Genomic DNA, 18,701 nt, shown 5'->3' on the forward strand with positions numbered 1-18,701 from the left:
CTTGAGCTGGAGTAAAGTATTGCTGTGGATTTCTACAAAGCTGCTCTATCCTGTCCCAGGAGCTGGCAACCCGTAAGCAAATGTGAAGAGACTGCTGCGTGTTTTGAGAGACAATACTTTTTTGTGTTAGGATCCTGTGGTGATAAGAGCTAGGTAGTGTAAATACGGATAAATATTAACTGACTCCATATACTGCGGCACACAGTCATTTAGTGGTTTATGTGTGAAACCATGGAAGGAAGAGGCTGGAGCAGAGGGGCCTTCTACAGTTTGGTGTGAAATACCTGTTGGTGCAAGGTATAATCAAGGGAAACACATTCTTAGGGTGGTTGTCTATACATTATATTCTTGTTTTAATTAAGCCTTGTCTGTTACACATGACGATGTTTCCAATAGTAAAAATGTCTATCTGGCTACTTTAAAATTCAGCACATTTTGTTGAAGTGCAAATAGTGTGGTCTATCACTAAGTGGAAACATAACTGAAGCGTCGGATCTAGAATAACTTGTTACGCAGACTGCAGGAGTGTTTTTAACGTTAGGCTCTCTTTCTGCTGGAAATACGTTTGTTAGCTGAAAATGTTGATGCTGTGATCATATGGCTCTTTCAATATCAAAAATAATGTCCAAAATGATTCTTCTGAAGCTTATTCTGATGTTGGCCAGTTAAGTGCTCCATTACCTACTGTTCTGTTTCTGTCATAAAGATATATTAAATTCAGATGTCTTTATAATGACAATTTCCTATTCTTTCCTGAAATAAATTGTGCCTTCTATGAATGTTTCTAGGAGGTTAATGAATAATTGACTACCGAGAAAAAGGGAAGAACCTTTTAATAGGCAATTGAATCTGGTGTGATGTATGAAAATTAATACTTAGGCCTAGAGCTTTAAATGTGACATAAATAGTTTGGTGTAGATATACAATATTTAGGCACAAAGATGTCCTTATTAGTATCAATTCCAAACATTGTTACATATTTTACATGCATCTCTGAAAAACTTTAATTCGGTTTCCCAAACAATGAAGCTTAGAGTTTATGTGTTTAGGCCCTGTATTTGAATACAGGGACCCCTGTTATGTTATTCATGTTTAGGTGAGGGAGAGGATACCAAAAAGCAGGTGTTTTTTCTCCCCCCCCCCCTTCTTTTTTTCCTTTTTGTTATGCCTGTGCAAGTATTTGTTCAAATTGAAAACTCAGCTTTGAATCTTTGTATCTTCTAGGTAGGAAGAGCGTGCAATGATTGTTAAAATGAAAAATATTTTACAACTGTTGCTTTTATAGTTGGTTTTATATGTTAGCTACTGATGAGCCAGTAATAAATCAGTGCAAGCCTTGCACACCTACGCTTTTCCTTCTTTGCACAGAACTTGGATATTTTTTGCTCCCTGCTCTCCTCCATACGGTGAACTGCATGGGGAGTTTTCCTGTTTTGAAGAAGGATTTGGAAATGAAGTCGCTACACTTCAGATCTTAATCTTCTTTGCTGTTTGCAGATGCTTCTTCGCCAGTCAGCTGGATCAATATTAAAACCAAGCTCTGCTGCCTAAAACCCAGAGACTGTGTCTATATCAGCATTTCCAGTTTCTCATATCTGGAGTTCAGAAATTGGTTATAAATTGAGTTCCCTGAAAGGGAGGAGGGCCATGAGTTACAAAGCTTAGCCATCTCCTCACCAGCCTGCTAGTGAACCGTGCTGCCTGCTCTGTGCTGCGTGGGGCTGAGCGAGGCAGGGGCTGTTGGTTTGCCTTGTTCCAATTCTGTGATACCTGCGTTTGTCTTGTCCTTTTAGGAGCTTCCATATCACTTTCAGTCAGTCATAAGTAATATATTAATGTGGTTAGGCTTGTACCTGGGTGTTGGTTTGATTATTATTATTGTTGTTGTTGTTGTTATTATTAATATTATTACTATTAGAAAATTTCTGTGTCATTCTCAATCCCTACCTCAATTCCACCACCACCCAAAAAAAAAAAAAAAAAATCGTAATTTTCTTCTGCTTTGACTTTTGTTTATGTGATTATTCAGAAACATAGCTGGTCATACCAGCACAGCAATGAAGATGGCAGCCTGACAGTAACTAACTCAGCAGTTCTCAGGCTTTTAAATCCTCAGCCTTCCTGTATCCATTTGTTTCCATTTTAAAGGTGGCCTGCCTTTTAGATGTGTTTATTCTAACTGAATGCCTGTGAGTACGTGGATGTGTTGTGGATGTGTTATTTATAGCCCTGCAGTGTCAGATGCAAAGGGATCTGAGCAACAGCTTCTGGCCAGGTTAAAAGAAAAACCACTTCAGGGTGAAGGTTACACCTATGGTTTAACTCCATGTAGGCAAAGGTGCAGGTGTGTGTTGTCTGGAATTTGGGGTGAGGGAAACCCATTACTGGTAGCGAAACTGTTGGAGGTTGGTTGTCCTTTGTTGGAGTATCCATCCTCTGTATTTACTGGCAATTTACCCTCAGGCAGTGAATGCTGGAAAATGCAACTACGGGGCGTGAGGGCAGGGGAGTGAGTTTTAGCATGCAACGGAGCACATCTCAGTGCACTGCGAGCTGCTAGTGTCTTGCTGGAAAGTGAAACTGGGCAAAAGCTAGTTAGCTGCTTTGTAGCTAATGTAACATTTTTTCTTCATGAAAAGGTCAATTTCTATGTCACCACCAGTGCACTTGTTCTGTGCAATGGATGCAGGAGGCAGAACAGGCAAAATAACAGGACCCTTCTCCTCTTACTGCTCTGAAACTTGGTATTTGCACTCTCCCATACCCCTGTGCTGCAACTGCGTACAAAGTTGGGCGATTGCTGTGTGGCTTGTGTGGATCCTGCAGCTGTGATTTCCAGGGAGACAGCGATGAGCTGGACTGCTGGGGGCTGCGGACGCTCCAAGCTCAGCAGACCCTGACCTTCAGCATCAGTGGTGGACCCTGCAGGACATGGCGGCTGGGCGGTGGGAGCAACCATGCAAGAGCTGCACCAAGGCAGCTGTGGAGCAGAACAAGTACCACAGCGATGCAGTCAGCCCTGCTCGCCGCAGAAAAATCTCCCTGCCTCTCAGAGCTGTTTCTAAGGACCTGCAAGCACGCCTTCAACCACTGCAAGGGAAGACCGCTTTTCTTCAGTCCTTCCCTCACAGTTCTAATTTAGCTTAATGTATAATCTAGAATGAGATCCATTTCCCAAGATTATTTATGCAAATAACAACAAAAAAATCTGTTGCTGGTAGCAGGGCACTTAACATCAACTCAAGTTAAACCAGGAGAAATTTCAAGACAAGAGAAGCCTGTGGTGCTTGTTCTTCACTCACAGATATTACTTATATACCCCGACTGATGGGCATCTTTTTCTGCATTAAAATGAGGGCTGCAGAGTCCCACGTTTCTTTCACAGGCAAATTCTGACCCATTCAGGCGTGTCTGTAAACAGACCCAGCTATCCCAAGCAACATAAAAACTCATAATGACGAATAAAAGATAAAAATATCAGTCGGTTTTTACGTGCTAACGGTGTATTTTGCTGGTGTGTGGACACAGAAGGGAGTCAGTCTTGGTGAGGGTGATTTTGTGTGTGATAGATGAACACAGCACATACTAGTCTCTGGCCCTGGCTCACCCTGAACGGAAGTTTTTCCACTGAAATGGTGATTGTAGGGGCTGGGGTTTTTTTGATATTTAGTGTTATTGAAGCATCGTAGGACAATGCAGCACCGAATAACTCTTTGCAAGCACATTCCCTCTGAGGCTCTGGCAGGCTGGGCGCTGAGCAGCAGATGCCCGGCACCTCGCTCGCCTGCGAGTGGGTCAGGGTGTTGGGTCACCCAGCGTTTGTGAATGCCCGGTGTTTCCTCTCCTTTAGGTGAGAGCTGGAAAGGAAACTCATTTATTTAGAAAAGGGTTTTTTTGTTTACTTCTGTCTATTCTTACTCTTGGTAGAAATGGCATTCTTCCTTCCATGTGAAACATCTGGCTAAATTATAAATGTGAGGAAGTGGCTGAAGAAATGGCTTAACTGAATTGCTGTTGATCAGATGATTTTGTAGAATTTCCATCTTTTATATAGGAAGATCTGTTAAAATAAGGAAACAGAGACTATAACAGAAGCTCCTGTTCTTAGAAACCTGAGCATAAACTTGCCCTGGGGTGAGGCTGGTGTTTTGTGGTGAGGCTGGTGTTTTGTGGTGAGGCCAGCAGTGCTGCAGGAGGGTGCTTGCTGGTGCCAGCTGCTTTCTCACCCATGGCAAGCGCGTCCGCCCATCGCTCGGGAACCACCGGAGCAGCCCCAGCGCCCGGTGGCTCCAGCCTGAATTCCGAGTTTTCCAGGATTTCTAGCTCTACCTGTTTTTTAGATGAGAAAACAGTGATTAAACCTTCCCTATGTCTGGAAGTGTCATGCAAATGACACTACACATCCCCTCTCTACACAGCGGGGATGTGTAGAGAGACTTGCTTGCTGTCTGGTTCCCGACAGCCTCATGCAGGGGCTTTCTCCGGGGGTCTGGCCGCTCCCAGGTGGGGAGCGTGGGCAGAGCTCAGTGGAGCCCTGGTCACCCCTGGGGCAGGCTCTCCGGGTGGGACCCTCGGGCATCATTTCTTTTGCTCAAATCTCATCGTTCAGAAGTTCCTCCGATCCCTCAGTCAAACTTGAAGCAAAGATCTTTTCCTTTTATGACTGCACTTTGAATAGCGAAAACTAAAAATAATAAGGCTGTTTTTCTTACTCTAGTTCCTAAATGGCATAATATGCCTATTCCTCTTAGATACATGACGGAAGCTTTTTGGTTTGTAACTTATAATTTATTTTTTAGGACCTGTAGTTCTGAACAGTTTTGCTCTTTATTTATTTTTATCACTGTCTCGTGTTACTCCTCCTCATTTACTTATTTATTTTTGCCCTTGGCTTGGAATTCCAGATGCATCCCAATTATATAGCCCTCTGAGCTTTATCCTTCATTGAGCAAACATCAGAGTTCAGTATAATAAATATGACTGTTCTTTGGCAGCTCTCTCTGCATGGGTTTCACAGCTGAAGGGTTTACAGCACTTCCAAATGTCTGTAATTTTTTTTTTCCTTCAAATTTTGATTAGAAACATCACTCAGCAAGACAGAGGAGCGGTTTTCTCTGCTTCTGTAAACATATATAAATGTAAGTGGACATTAATTTTGGGGTTTTTTTTTCAAATTATGCCTGCACTTTTTTTCAGTAAGAACAGATCTTATAGATGTAGTTATTCTTATTTTCCGTGTAAACCAGAATGCCTTTTGGATATAGCTCTTTAACTGGTCACTTAGTAAAATTTGGATGTTAGGTACAAGGTTGTTTTCTTAATTGGACTGTGCAGCTTGAAAGATATATTTGAAGCCAGGAATCATTCCTCCTTGTTCCCACGTGTTTTTGAGACACAGCTTGTAGGTTTGTGGTGTGAATGGTCTGGGGAAGGGCTTTGCCCTCCTTCCCTGGGGTTGCTCTCCCCCTGCGCCACGTGCCCGCAGTACATGCCTGGTGCTGCTCTGGAGTCAGGGAGCGCGTGTCATCTTCTGTTGGATGCCTGGTTACCTGGGTTGGGAGACAGTCAAGTCCCTAAGATGTTTCTCTGGTGCTCATGCCAGAGGGGACATGCACCCACGGTGCGCTCAAGTTTGCTGCGTGCCAGCAGGTACGGGGACTTGCCCTGGGGGGGTGCTGGTGTCCGAGCCCTGGGTGGGGGTGCCGAGGACCCCTTGTCACACCAGGGAAGACAGGATCAGCCACAGAGCTTTTTTTCTCCCATCATCCAACATTTTTCTCATGGATGGAAATTGTTGTCTAGTTTACCATGTTTCTTTAAGTGGTTGAACACGGTTACAAAGCAAATCGGTGTTTGAGCTGAAAACTGAGCTCAGCTCTTGTACCTTTCCAGTTCAGCCCTTTCTTTCTTATCTCCTTACTGGCTCTGCAAGAAGACCCAAAGGACAATTTGGAAACCATAACTGAATTATTTCTGTTGTGTCAAGCAACGGAGTGATTTGTTCATAGCTCAGTGTGGGAAGGAAATCTGATATGGTGATCTGGGGACAATCAGTCTACAGTTTGGTCCCACTCCCCTCTACAGCCACCATCTCCTTTCTGCCTCACTTCCTCGCACTCCCACTCCCTACACGTTTCTCTATTGCTACAAAAGGCAGGCTATGGGAGGTTTTTCTGATGTACCTGAAGCTGCTGCCTGAGCAGGGGAAACCGAACACCACATGCCTCGCTCCTCTGGCATTGCATGCATAGGGAGCAGCACGTAAAAGTCATGCTGTCATTTATGTACTATAAGCAATTTAAGTATTGCTGCACAAACAAAAATATGATTATCTTAACAGAGAAACTGCTTTCTGTGTGCATTTGTCTTCAAAGTAAGTAGCAGAACTTACTGGAGAGACAACCTCCAACAAATCCTCTGACCTTAAGAGCATGGCTTGGCTGTACCTAGGCAAGGTGAGGTCTACACCAGGCTCTGCCAGCTGGTCTGCTAGGCAGTATTGCCTCTACTCACAGGTCTTGTCTTTGACTTTGCACCATCACAGGTACAGTGAAGCACCGCTCAATAGGAACGGCCATTTGAAATGTAGAGAATCATACAGAAAAATACTTAGGACTTGGTAAGAAAAGGTTAACAGTCAGTCATCTCCCAGGGGCATGGATACATCTTCACAATTTTAGCTGTAGTTGTGATGTGTACAAAGTTTACTAACATTGTAATCGGAACAAGTGAAATCCCCTTCTGTGAACTGCAGCTGGATTCTTTCCAAGGAGCTTGGTTTCCTTTTAATGTTGTGTTATTAATTAGCTCAGCAATTCATTCTAGCTTCATTTGGAACAAATCAGTGAGTGTTGCCATCTTTGAACTCTTCTGTAAGTGGCAGGAGTTTTCTTGAAAGAGGTCTTTCACTGAAGAAAAGCAAGCATCCTCCGTGGGAGGATGGCTTCTGCTCGGCAAGATCGGTATATTCCCAGCCTACTTGCCAGCCTCCACAGAAGGAGGATATTAAGAAATGTGGGCTTTCTCTTTTTCAAAGTTATTGCAAAGCAATAGGAGGTTTTCCATCCATTCAGCAGAAATATTTAGCTCTTGCCACGGTTTTATCAGGATATATTAGTATTTTACCCTTGTAAAGCTATTCTTCTTGGCTGTGAGATACTCTTGAACAAACTCATCCATTTTTCAGGGATGATCCTGGGAAAACTTCAAATCCCAGTGGATGTTTTTGGGTGGTCTGGTTTGGTATTGCATGGACATCCTTAGCACAGCAATTTACATGGAGATATGAGATGCTGGAGGCATTATAATGCCAGTTGCCCTTTTATTGTTCTTCACCTTCAAGTCAGGTTTTACCAATTCAAGGAATTCTGGTACTTCAGAGGAAAAACTTTTCACAGATGGTATTTGTAAAGATAGCAAGGAAGAAATTTAAGGAATGTTTAAGCTTTGGCTTATTTTAATTTGGATTATTTTAATTATGTATGTGACAGCAGCACGTGAGGGATGTTCCACTCCGCTCACCTCTGTGCATGCAACTACAGGTGCTGCCCTCCTAAGTTAACCTTGGCTTGAAATAGAGGCGTGCTTGAAGAGGGCTGGAAAGGGAATGTTCTTTCCTCAACAAGTTTTCTGCATTCTCATTGAACTCATTGAATTATGCTGTTTGCTGCAGAACTGCCTACAAACCAGCCACGAGCAGAGCCCACCATACAGAGCACTCCTCATGCACAGAGTGGTGGAAGGTGTCCTATACAGCATCCAGTTCATGCATTTAATATAAAGAATAAAAGCCTGTAGTTAAAAACTTAAGACTTCATTTTGAATGAAAATTATGATAACTTTAATAGCTTCAGGAAGCAGGTTTTTTCCCGAGGTTGGATGTCATATCTTTTTCACTTTAAAATCAGTTGACCAAAAGGAAATCTTCATTGGTCTTCCAATGTAGAATGTATTTTCCCCTAGAATGTATTTTTTTTTCCTCCCTTATGGGAATGTTACTTGGAAAATAAAAGCTCGTTGGGAAATGGAAGAAGAAAAACAATACCTGTACTTCTTCTAACTGTGCATTGGCTGCTTTTGTATCAAAAGGAGTTTTCTCACCACCTATATACTACTGCAGCCTCATTTTTCTTTTTGTATTGTCATAGGTTTAAAATTAGAGGAGACTCCACCAGGCACCATGTGCTTGTGCCGATTCTGGTGCAATGGTTGCGTGCACTGGTCGGCGCGGTCCTCGCTCGTCGCACGGTCGTTCCCATTCTGTCTGCCTGCCTGCCTTTGCCTTCCCCAGACCTGTGTCAGGTTTGGCGCTGAATCCTGGAGACAGAGGACTATTAATGTGAAAGTCACCCTGTTAGTTTGAGCAACACTTCCTTCTCCAGTGAAAGCACCCAAAATATAACGGCTTATTGACTCTGAATCTCCCAAGCTCCACTTTCACAGTGTTCATGAAACATCTATCCAGAGTGCCTGGTGTAAATTTTTAAAAACAAGGATGCCCCGGGGGCCAAATGTGTGACAGCCTTTAACAAGCATGCTTACTAATTGCTTTTGATTAAATCGCCCGCATACCTGCCAGCCCTTGGTGCATGCTTTCAGCCAGTGCTGTGGTATTGCAGGCTCTCCCCGACGCTGGTGATGCTACCTGAGGAATTCAGGTCCTCTGAAATGGCATCACCCAAATTTCCACTGATTGCTTTTGACATCAGAAGGGAGGTCAGGGAAGGAAAAGGGACTAGGGGCTTTTGCCTTTACAATTATTTATGCATATATATATACACACACACATATCCATACATATATGTGTGTGTGTTTATACATACATGTGTGTATGGGTTTACAACTGTATTTATGAGAATTTAATAACCACCCACCCAAACGTTTGCTTAGACTCTGTGTATGTAAGCATTTGGAGGGCTTGTTATTAAGTTTAAACAAGCTAAAGGAGCAAGGTGCTTTCCTGGGGTTGTGCCTCTGACGTGCGAGGCTTCAGACAAGCCATCCTTCATTGGTCCAAAGGAGGGCACGCAGGGCAGGCGGTGCTTTATTAAGACGTAGGGAGCACCAACTGCATTTCTTGGCCATCCATTTAAAGGTTTCTTCCGTGCTTGTCTCTTCTGCTTGGTAAGCTAGGCTGCAAACAGCTCAAGGCTCCCGTGTCAAATTCTTGCTAGCAATATGCAGTTCTGCTGGGAATATGCTCAAATCCGGGGCTCGGTGCATTTTTTTCACTCATCCAACAGCATGACAGTAATGGTGAAAAGCTCCTGCTTGCAGGAGCATCTCATGTGGGATGAGTGCTCAGCAAGAGAGGGCCTGCCCCTCATTAGCCTGCTGCCTCAGAGAGCTGGGAAACGTTTAATAAACCTGAAACAAGGTGTTAGGCTGTTACTCCTTTGTTCTCGCCTTTTTGAGGACCATCATCTGTCTGGAGGTTGCAAACTGAGATTTAGAAATAGCTGCTGTTGGAATATTATTTGCCACCTGGTTAGTTAAGAGATTGCAATGCAGATTTGCAGCCATTGAATGTCTTCTCTGTTCTTATTTTAAGTGGCTACGATATTGTTAAAAATTCACTAACAAATACAGATGCAGAACCCTTTCATCTGAAGCATCAAAGAAAATGAGCTCCTCCGGCACCTCTCACACCGGTTTTTGTTTCAGCTGCTCTCATTCATTCCTGTCAAAAAGATGCCAGTTGTGATTTAGATCCTGCCAAGAGCAAAGGGGCCAGCTGTTGTGAACAGCAGAGGTGTTCGGTTTGCAAAATACTCCCGTGATTGGCTGTGCATTTCCTTTAGAGTAAGCCACCTTTTTGGAACAAGGAAGAATCCGATAGATTTCTATGCAATCTTAGCTTTGTGCAAAAGTAAACAAATATTGACATGGATTTGGAGAGTCTGTTAAAGGGGGGGTAGGAAGTTATAGACCAGAGTTGGAAGATAATTGTTTTTATAGATAGCAATTAACATACATGAGGACATATCTCATGGCAAAGCTTTTTTCATCACTGTTGTCGCAATCGCATTTAAATTAAGTAATCTTTATTCTGAAATTCTGTATCTACCAGTTGCTTACGCTCTTTGTCACTGCTGTTCAGGTTTCCAGGGCCATCCTCCTGGTTTTGTTTCATAATGCTATTATTCACATACAGGAACTGTCATCAAAAAATCAGTGTTGGCTGGGAGCTGCTGCATGGCAGCAGCAGAGATGCTGCTGCTTTCCTCTGGAAGTAGGATAGGTGGCAACTGCAGTACGACAAATGTGATTTAACATTTTTTGTTTTTATTACTTCATGAATGGCAGGCAGCGTGCTATCTTAAAGGTTTCTTACGCAGTCAGCCGTCTGTTTTGTAAGATGTTGTTTGCCTTGTGCAATGTAAAACTCAGCAAATACAGATATTATGGGATGAACAGAGGAACGACGTGTGCTCCCTCCTCTGCCGCTGATGCTCCCTGGGAGCCAGCTTGGATCCAGAGCGGGATCGCAGGCATCGCTGCGTCCCATGCAGCGGTCAGGAAGCTGCTGCTTGGGGTCTCCTGTGCCTGGAGGAGCCAAGCTCGCCCTTGGCCTGCCCAGCTCCCTGCTGCGAGCAAGCCTAGCCCCAGGAAGGGGCTCTGCTGCACATGCATCTTGCCCGGGCGGTCCCCAGCTCCTGCAACTGCATGCATGGGGCGTGAGTGAATGCCCTGCATCGAACCTGAGCTGGCTCCGTGTCTGTGGCCCAAACTACAGGCTGACTGCAGCTGGGAGGAGAGCTCCTCCTGAAATATCCTGACATAGTTGAGCAATACCAGGCCTGAAATCAGGTTGGCGTGTTACTCATTTGTGCCTTACAGGAGAGAGTCGGGCGTGTGGAAAGTAAAGAGAGGGAAAGTTGCACCTTGTGTTTTTGTTGGATTTTGGTCGAGAGGTGTAGCCGTGTTTACTTTTTTCATGCTATGCCTCTTTATGCACGTTGTAGCGTTCACAGCAGCAGAGGCTAAGTAGTGTATCTAAAAGGTATTTTGCCTAGCATCAGTTTTAGCACTGTCCTGGTACTTGTATACCAAATGAACGTCTGATCTGGTTTTGGTAAGAAAGATATCTATTCTGATTAGATATCTATCTATCTGATAGCTCCATCCAGTAGATGGGATATCTATCCTGGTCAGAAATGAAGAGTGGCGCTGCGTGTCTGGTGAGGTGTCATGCTGGCTGCCTGCCCTGGAGCCAGCCTCATGGCTCCATCAGCTCGGGTTATGTCAGTGCACTGATGACTGATTTGACACACGTAAAAAGTGTTAATTAGATGTAAATGGTGGGCTAGTGTGTGTTTAAAAGATCCCCCCCGCCAAATCTATGGTGTGTAGAAAAGTACCTTTGAAGGAGCACCAGTGTCACTTCACAGATGTATTTTATAATAACTTTTGTCCTGCTGTGCTGTTGGGGGAAAATAATCCCATTTTTCTTACTTGCCCATTGGAGGTTCAGTCTATTACTGCTCTCTTTGCTTGGCAGCAGATTGGATTTCTCCAGAGAGGAAATTAGATTTTTCCTTTCCTTCCGCTCTGTCTCTGTCCTGCATTTACATCAATTGGCAGTTGTCTCTGCACTGTGGTGTGCATGATAACCTTTCCTTCCACGCGCTGCTTCATTTACTGTTCTCTAATAAACTGTATTTACACATGGTGCTTCCTCCCTTACTTCTGGTGACAGCAAAGATGATCAAGGAAAAGTGCTCTGTGTCTAAACTAAGCCAGAAGCGAGTGCGGGCTTAACCTGGGCTGTTTCAGCCAGCGCTGAATCAGAAGTGTGCTAATTGGAATGAGAAGTGTACGTAGCTCATGGGTAGGGCTTGCAGCTCTTAGAAGTTTGTGTCTAGTAACCACCTGGAAATTTGGGTATATAAACGTATGTGCTGGATTTTATTTATTTACTTCTCCCCCTAGCAGCCAGCTGTAAACTTAAAGGCTTGTCTGGGAGTTATTAATAGTTTTTGCTGCAATTTTATCTGGTCGGCTAGCCACAAGCGAGCCTGAGGGCCATGTTATTCTAGGAATATCCAGCAAGATGATCTGTTTACAGCAGAGGGCAAATCCCAGGGAGAATGTTGGAGGAAGAAGAGGTCCCTGAGGTTTTGAGAGGGCTTGGTGGGAATTTGGAAATACGACAGCAGCGGGGACGGGGTCGCCTCCCAGCAGTCTTCAAGATCACCGTGACGGAGCTCGTCATGCCAAAAGGCTCAGCTCGGGGAGCACGGCGGTGGTGGGACATGCTGGAAGTGCTGAACAGCTTGGAAAACTAAGTGCTGTGGATTTTTTTTTTTTTCTTTCCTTTTGTGCTCTGTTGAAAAGCAGAGTCCAAATGCAAAATCCTATCTTAGGGCCACAGCCTGCACTTTTCTCTTGACTGAGCTGAGCAGCTGCTGGGGCTGGGGCGCAAACACAGCCCTGGTGCTTTAGGGTGCTACCACCACTGGGAGTTTCTTGGAAAACTAAGTGCTGTGGGATTTTTTTTTTTTTCTTTCCTTTTGTGCTCTGTTGAAAAGCAGAGTCCAAATGCAAAATCCTATCTTAGGGCCACAGCCTGCACTTTTCTCTTGACTGAGCTGAGCAGCTGCTGGGGCTGGGGCGCAAACACAGCCCTGGTGCTTTAGGGTGCTACCACCACTGGGAGTTTCTGGTGTCCTGCATTTTACGCCTAAAACTGTGTTGCCTGAGCTTTCTTCTGCTCAACTGATAGTATGGGTCTTGTTCATCTGAGTCTGATTGTTTTCCTCCCTTTTGGGATAGGGGAACATCTTGAGGTGTCCTTAGAGGGAGGGAATTAAGAGTGATGGGTGTACAGTAATATGGGGGAAACTGTCAAAAATCATGGTGTGGTTTTTTTTTTTATTTTTTTAATATAATGTGAAATTGTGAATGTGACTGTAGAATCAGACTGTCTCCTCAGGGATTTTTTTCAGTGGGAATTCTGTTGCCCGGACTTCAGGTGCTTTGTCCTGGCCATTTTCTCCAAGGGATATTCCTATATAATTACAGTCTTGGTGGCTCATAGACTGAAACTGGGCAGGGAGAGAAAACTGCAAAGGCACAAAAAGCAGCCAGCTTGTGGTTTCTGATGGAGCTAGTGCTTGGGCTGTGTTACAAGAATTCTTTGTGTTGTGGGATTGGAGATGGGTGAGTGAATGTTGGAGAGTTGTTCGGGCAGTATGACTTAACCTCTTTTTCCTCTTGATACATTATTTGCAAATGACTTACAACTTTTTTTTTTCTTTAAATAAAGGTATTTGCTGTTCATCCTGTGCAAATACCCTATGAGAATAAATGTCAGTCTTTGAAGACAAATGAGAAGGTTTCTGAAGAAACCTGGAACAAATTATTTGTTACTAGTGCACAAGTGTAAGACCAAGTGAAAAAGGATGGGATGTGGCCCTTAGTCCCATCATGGTGATGACAGCTCACCCGGTGGGGTTTGGAGGAGGTGGGCTACGCAGGGCCATGCTCTGTGGCAACATAAGCTGATGTTAACCTGGTGTTACTGCAGACCTTCCCGGTCACCTGTCTGTGTGTCCATCTCCTCCAGATGGACTGCTGCTTCCACAGCTGCAGGCCAAGAGGGTGGGAGAGAGGACCCAGCTGTAAAGGGGAGAGGGCAGCATTGCAGATGTCAGGTCACTGACATCTTGGACAATTTTAACTCAATTTCGCATCTTTTCAGAAGAAGTTGCCTGAAAAATTGTTGTCAAGGATATCAGCCCAGGGTTTTTTCCATCCTAGTGTCAGGGAGAGGAGAAGCTGTTAGCTAAGGCTACTTGCCCTTTCCGATCTAAAATTGATGTGCCCCTTGTCACCAGTGCCAGTTGCATTTGCTGTGGGTAACCTGTTGTCTGACCTGTGGTTTTGTCATGCCTTTCTCTGCTGATGCCCAGGGGCAGCAACCTCCAACATGAGGGAGCAGCTCTGCACACGGTGGGGCTAAGCCCCCATGGCATTGGAGAGGCTCTTCGTTAGCTCCCTCCTCGCCCACATCCCGACAAGTCTGAGTGCTCGCAGCTGTGCAGCAGGCAGGGCTGAGCCGTGGGCCCCTCTGGCCCGTCCACGTGTCCTGTGCAGCCCGTGTGGTGCACTGGTGGGAAGAGTGCCCTGGTCCTGCTCGGAGCGGGCGCTCTAACTCCCTGCACTGTCCCATCTGAGCTGTCAGCGGTGTTGGGATCTTCCTAAATTTTGCCAACCATGCGGAGATATATGATGGAGTCCTGTCCTTTTCCATAAATCCCTGCCTTTTTGGTCAGCTGTCAGGGACAATTGATTTTGGTGTGGAATAAGCTAGAGCCCTGTCGTCTTTTGCAAGCTATTTCTAGGTTTCCAAAAACTATAAAAAAAGCAAAACCTTTCAGGACTAATGGCTTTCTGCAGACACTCCAAAGATGTGTGTGGGTCCAAGATGCGCCATACCTCATCCACCTATGGCCTGACTCCAGAAACGTCTTCCTTTCTGCTCCGCTCCCTGGGTTCTTCCAGGCACACCTATTTCCAGATGAGGTGACATAAATGGCATGCACCGGTTCAAGTACCATATAATTGTAGTGAATTAATTCACTGATGTTTATACGCAGCTTCTTTTTGGCAAAACTGCAGATGTGCTTGCCAAAGGGCCTCCCAGCACTTCATGTGCTCTGTGGAATGGACCTGCTTTTGCCTGTGAAGGCTTGTTCAGGCTTTCCCTTCTTTCTAACGAGAGTCCCAAAGGACTACGCAGGGGGAGTGAGGGAGAAAAAATGGATCCCATTTAAAGAAAAGTAATTTCAGTATTCCAAAACCTGCTTGGGAGATCTTACCTGATCCGACTCCGGTGGTGTACTATGGGCTGGCCTCTATGAAATAATGATGAACAACTCATTTTCAGTTGTTTCTTTGTTTTGGTCTGTCAAGAAAATCTTACTCTAACCTTGCCACTGTTGTCACATAGCATGCAACATGGATCAAATGAGGACTTGCATCTGACAATGTTGCCTACAGACCGTAGATTTCCTGGTCCTAAAAACTACTTATTGTGCTTTTTAGACATGTTTGGAAAATGCTGCAGGTTTGAAACCTCTGTTGGACTCTCTATTCACCTAAGGTGCAAGAGTGTACCGCAACAACCTGCTTGTTAAAGCTAGATCATCAGAAAGTCTGACCAAGCTCAAAGCCCTGTAGGTCCATCGGCATCAGAGGCAGCTTTTCTCAGGCTAGCATCCATCGTGAAACTCAACTCCCCCGAAACCCAACAGCTGTCCCTGCTCCGGGGGAGTGCACCAGCGAGGGAAGCCAGCCCAGGACATCTCCAAGGCTGCCTCCAGAGGGAAATGTGGGGAGTGTCAGGGACAGAGCCCTCCTCAGCGGGGGCTTTTCCCTCAGCATGTATCTAGAAAGTTTAACACATCCTAGGGGTGCATGTGGCTCTCTTAGGGGTCAAGTAGGGCCATTGCTGCAATGCTAGGGGTAAGGAAAAAGGACAATATTATGAAGTAGTGGGGGAGCTGCTCTGAAATCTGTCCTCTTAGATGGTTTGAAAGTCCTTTTCTTGAGCTTGGCCTTTGTCACTAGGAACAGCCAATATAGCTGCTGTGGTTCTTATTCCCTTGGTTAATATCTGAAAATATTTCCCATGGGATTTCTAAATAACTCGGTGAGAGACTATATAGAAGGACAAAGTTGGGGTTTTTTGTGGGTTCTCCCCCCCCCCCGAGGATCTAAGTAGGCAGATTTTGCACAACCACACTCATTCTCTTCGGATTTAATTCATGCACACTCTCACACCCGTGCACTCACAAGTACCAAGGTGTATGTCCACGTGGTCTGGCCAGGGTCACTTGTGTGACACAGAGGACAAGAGGCAGTGGCTGCTGTGTCCTCATCACATCCCTGAGGTTGTTCTTGACAGGCAACAACAAACCCGTTTGGGGTTGCTTTTCATACCCCTTAGGAGTTGATGATGTTTACAATTTTTTGCTTTATTGTTTTTTCTCATCCCTCATAATTCTTAGGCAAACTTAATGAATTTCTGTCCTTTTTTTCTCATAATCTTGATATTTTGTGACTCCAATCCTGTTCTTCATCTTCTTGATATCTTATCTGTAGGTCAGGTTGTTCCTCCTGCTTTTGTTACTTGAATGAAATCACGGGTAGGGTGCGATTGGCACAATGGGCGTGTGCCATTTCTTTAACCCGTGTCCTGCCTATCCTTCTGGTGCCTGCTCGCTTGCTGTCACACACACATACACTCATACATGCACACAGACTTTTACTCTGCCTTTGTTCATTACCAGTTTTAATACTTCTGGTACAAATCGCTGCATGCAGACTCATGGAGTAACGTATCTGGCCCCAGTGCTGTTCCTTCCGTGCCAGAACGTGTCTCTGCGCATCCTGCATGTTAGTAGTGGGGTTTCTTTGAGCGCATCAAACAACTCCCAAAAATGCGTGAATCCCGTGTAAGAAGGGGCATAGTTCACACTGTCTCTCTCTGTGGCAGGTTTGAGGGCTGGGAGGCTGGTGAGCGTTGATTTGGTCACTTCTGTAGTAGAAGGACATACAGGATAGGGTCCGAAAGGAGGGTTTCTACACTTTATTTCTGCATTTCCCAGCCAGAGGCATGTGTCTCGTGTCTGTGTTGCTTATGGGGCCCGGGTCTGCACCACACGTGTGGTGAGGCGATTACCTTCAGGCTGGGTTGTACTTACGGCGTGTGTGGAGCAGTTCTGCCACAGGGATTGACTGGGTCCCATTTCTGCACTTGTGATGTCCACTGTTACTGGGCGTCTACCGATGGTGGGAAAGTCTGTCCCACGTGTCCTGGGCATGTCCGATTTCACTGCCCAAGTACTGAAGGACTGCTTTGCATACAGGTTTCAACTTGCCCGTACGATTGTTTGCCTGGGACTTGTGGAAATTAGACAACTTGAGTTGGATCTACTGCTCTGACTGAGCTGCCTAGAGTAGAAATACTAGGCAAGGAAGCAAAATGCTTTCCATGCCTGTCTCCTTGCCTACACAAAATTTTCCAAGTAGAGCAAACAGATGTATCCGGGAGTTTTTGGTACTGATGGTAATTTCCATGGTTTGTGTGTATGACAAGGGTTTACTTGATTCTCCATGCTCCACGAAGCAGTTGAGGCGGCAACCTTTTCCCTGAGAGGGGAAGCTGGAGCTTTCTTGCTGGATTTGCCACAGGTGGATAAAGCTGATCTCTGCCTTGTAGTGATTTCACACGAGACGGTAATTTATCACGTGAACTGGGTGGAAATTGTTGTGGCCACAGAGGCCTTGTGCCTGAGTGCATCGTGGCACCAGTGGGAGCATCAGCAGGGGGCAGGGTGCCTTTCCTAGGGCTGGGGCAGAGGTGCTGCGGTGGGTGGCTTTGCTGGCAGAGGTGGGAAAAGGTTGACTGCTAAATGCTTGCTAAAAACTGCGGTGCTGAATCTTTTATCATATAAAATTGATGCGAGAGATGGTGGAAAGTCAGTAGGCTGTCCTAATATGCAGAACATTTCAACAGAGATGTGATATTTCATATACACGGAGCACCTGCTGATGTCACTTGAAAGTCATGCTCACCCAGCTACAGCAGGGATTATTTTTTTTTGTGTTCTCCAGCTTTTTTAGAGGAAAGGGCAAAAATTGATCATATGCGCATGATAATCCAGAGAAGAAAATAGATGCTAAACAACCTCTGAAGTTATTTCCTTTCTATACAATGAATAACTGCTGCATATGGAGTTACGTACTATGCACCAGTGACTTAATAAAATATAATTTTATTATTTGGACACCTCTTTCTGACTTCATATAAAAGTTGCTCTCCTCTTGGTTATTTTTTTTTTTTTTAATCTGATACTAACCTAAGCAGTGCAATTGAAATGCCAAAGCCTTACCTATCTAATGCAGACTTCCCATTTCTATAGCAACAAAACTCGTCCTTGTACTTAATGAAGGAATATTGGAGTGTGAGTAACTGGGACTTTAAGGTTTAGAAAAATAAACAGAACCACTTTATATTTGAAGATTAGGGAAATAAAACGGAAGTGACCTCTTTGCATAGAATAAAAAAAATCGCCTAGGCTTGGGATACTTCATTAGTAAGAATGAAACCATATTAATGTAATAAGGAGCTTTGTGTTTTAATCTTGTTTTTCTAATTAAAACGTAAAAGGCTTTTATAGCAAGTGAGAGTCTTTGAGGGTTTTCCCCCCCCTTCTTTTTCCAAAGCTGCTGTGTTTGTGGTTAAGCTAATGAAAATTTGGGCTGCCTCGCAACAGATACATTTTCCTTCTGTATTGGCAAAAATCCATCCATAGTTTTTGTCATTGGCTGAAAAGAAAGGGGGGGAAAAACCAGCGTGTGGTGTTTAATCCTACGTTTGATCTGCAAGCTAGTTCCTGGTCAGCTAGTTTAAATCTGTGTTACAGTGATAAATGCTGAACAAGCCACAGATGAGAGAGTGAATGAAGGAGCAGCTGTCATCTCTTCCTATTGTCTTATGGCTTTTCAATTACAATTTTAACAACCGTTAAATTCTAATTTAAAACAACCATAGGAAACATCCCAAGGAAAAGCAACAATGCTGACAGCAACGTATCATGAATGTTTACGAGCCTATGTTTCTGTATCAGCGTGCTGATAAGTACTACACAACATTTGTGGCAGGCTTAGTGTGCTTAATTATTAATCTGAAT

General features: G+C 44.6%; 1 protein-coding gene across 1 annotated transcript in view; it reads left to right on the forward strand.

Annotated features, from left to right (window-relative positions):
* SLC22A23 (solute carrier family 22 member 23) overlaps nucleotides 1–18,701 on the forward strand; it is a 121,229-nt gene that overhangs the window by 63,937 nt on the left and 38,591 nt on the right. The gene's annotated exons all lie outside the window — the stretch shown is intronic.

This window comes from Aptenodytes forsteri, unplaced genomic scaffold (assembly GCF_000699145.1).
Source record: "Aptenodytes forsteri isolate BGI_AS27 unplaced genomic scaffold, ASM69914v1 Scaffold81, whole genome shotgun sequence".
NCBI lineage: Eukaryota > Metazoa > Chordata > Aves > Sphenisciformes > Spheniscidae > Aptenodytes > Aptenodytes forsteri.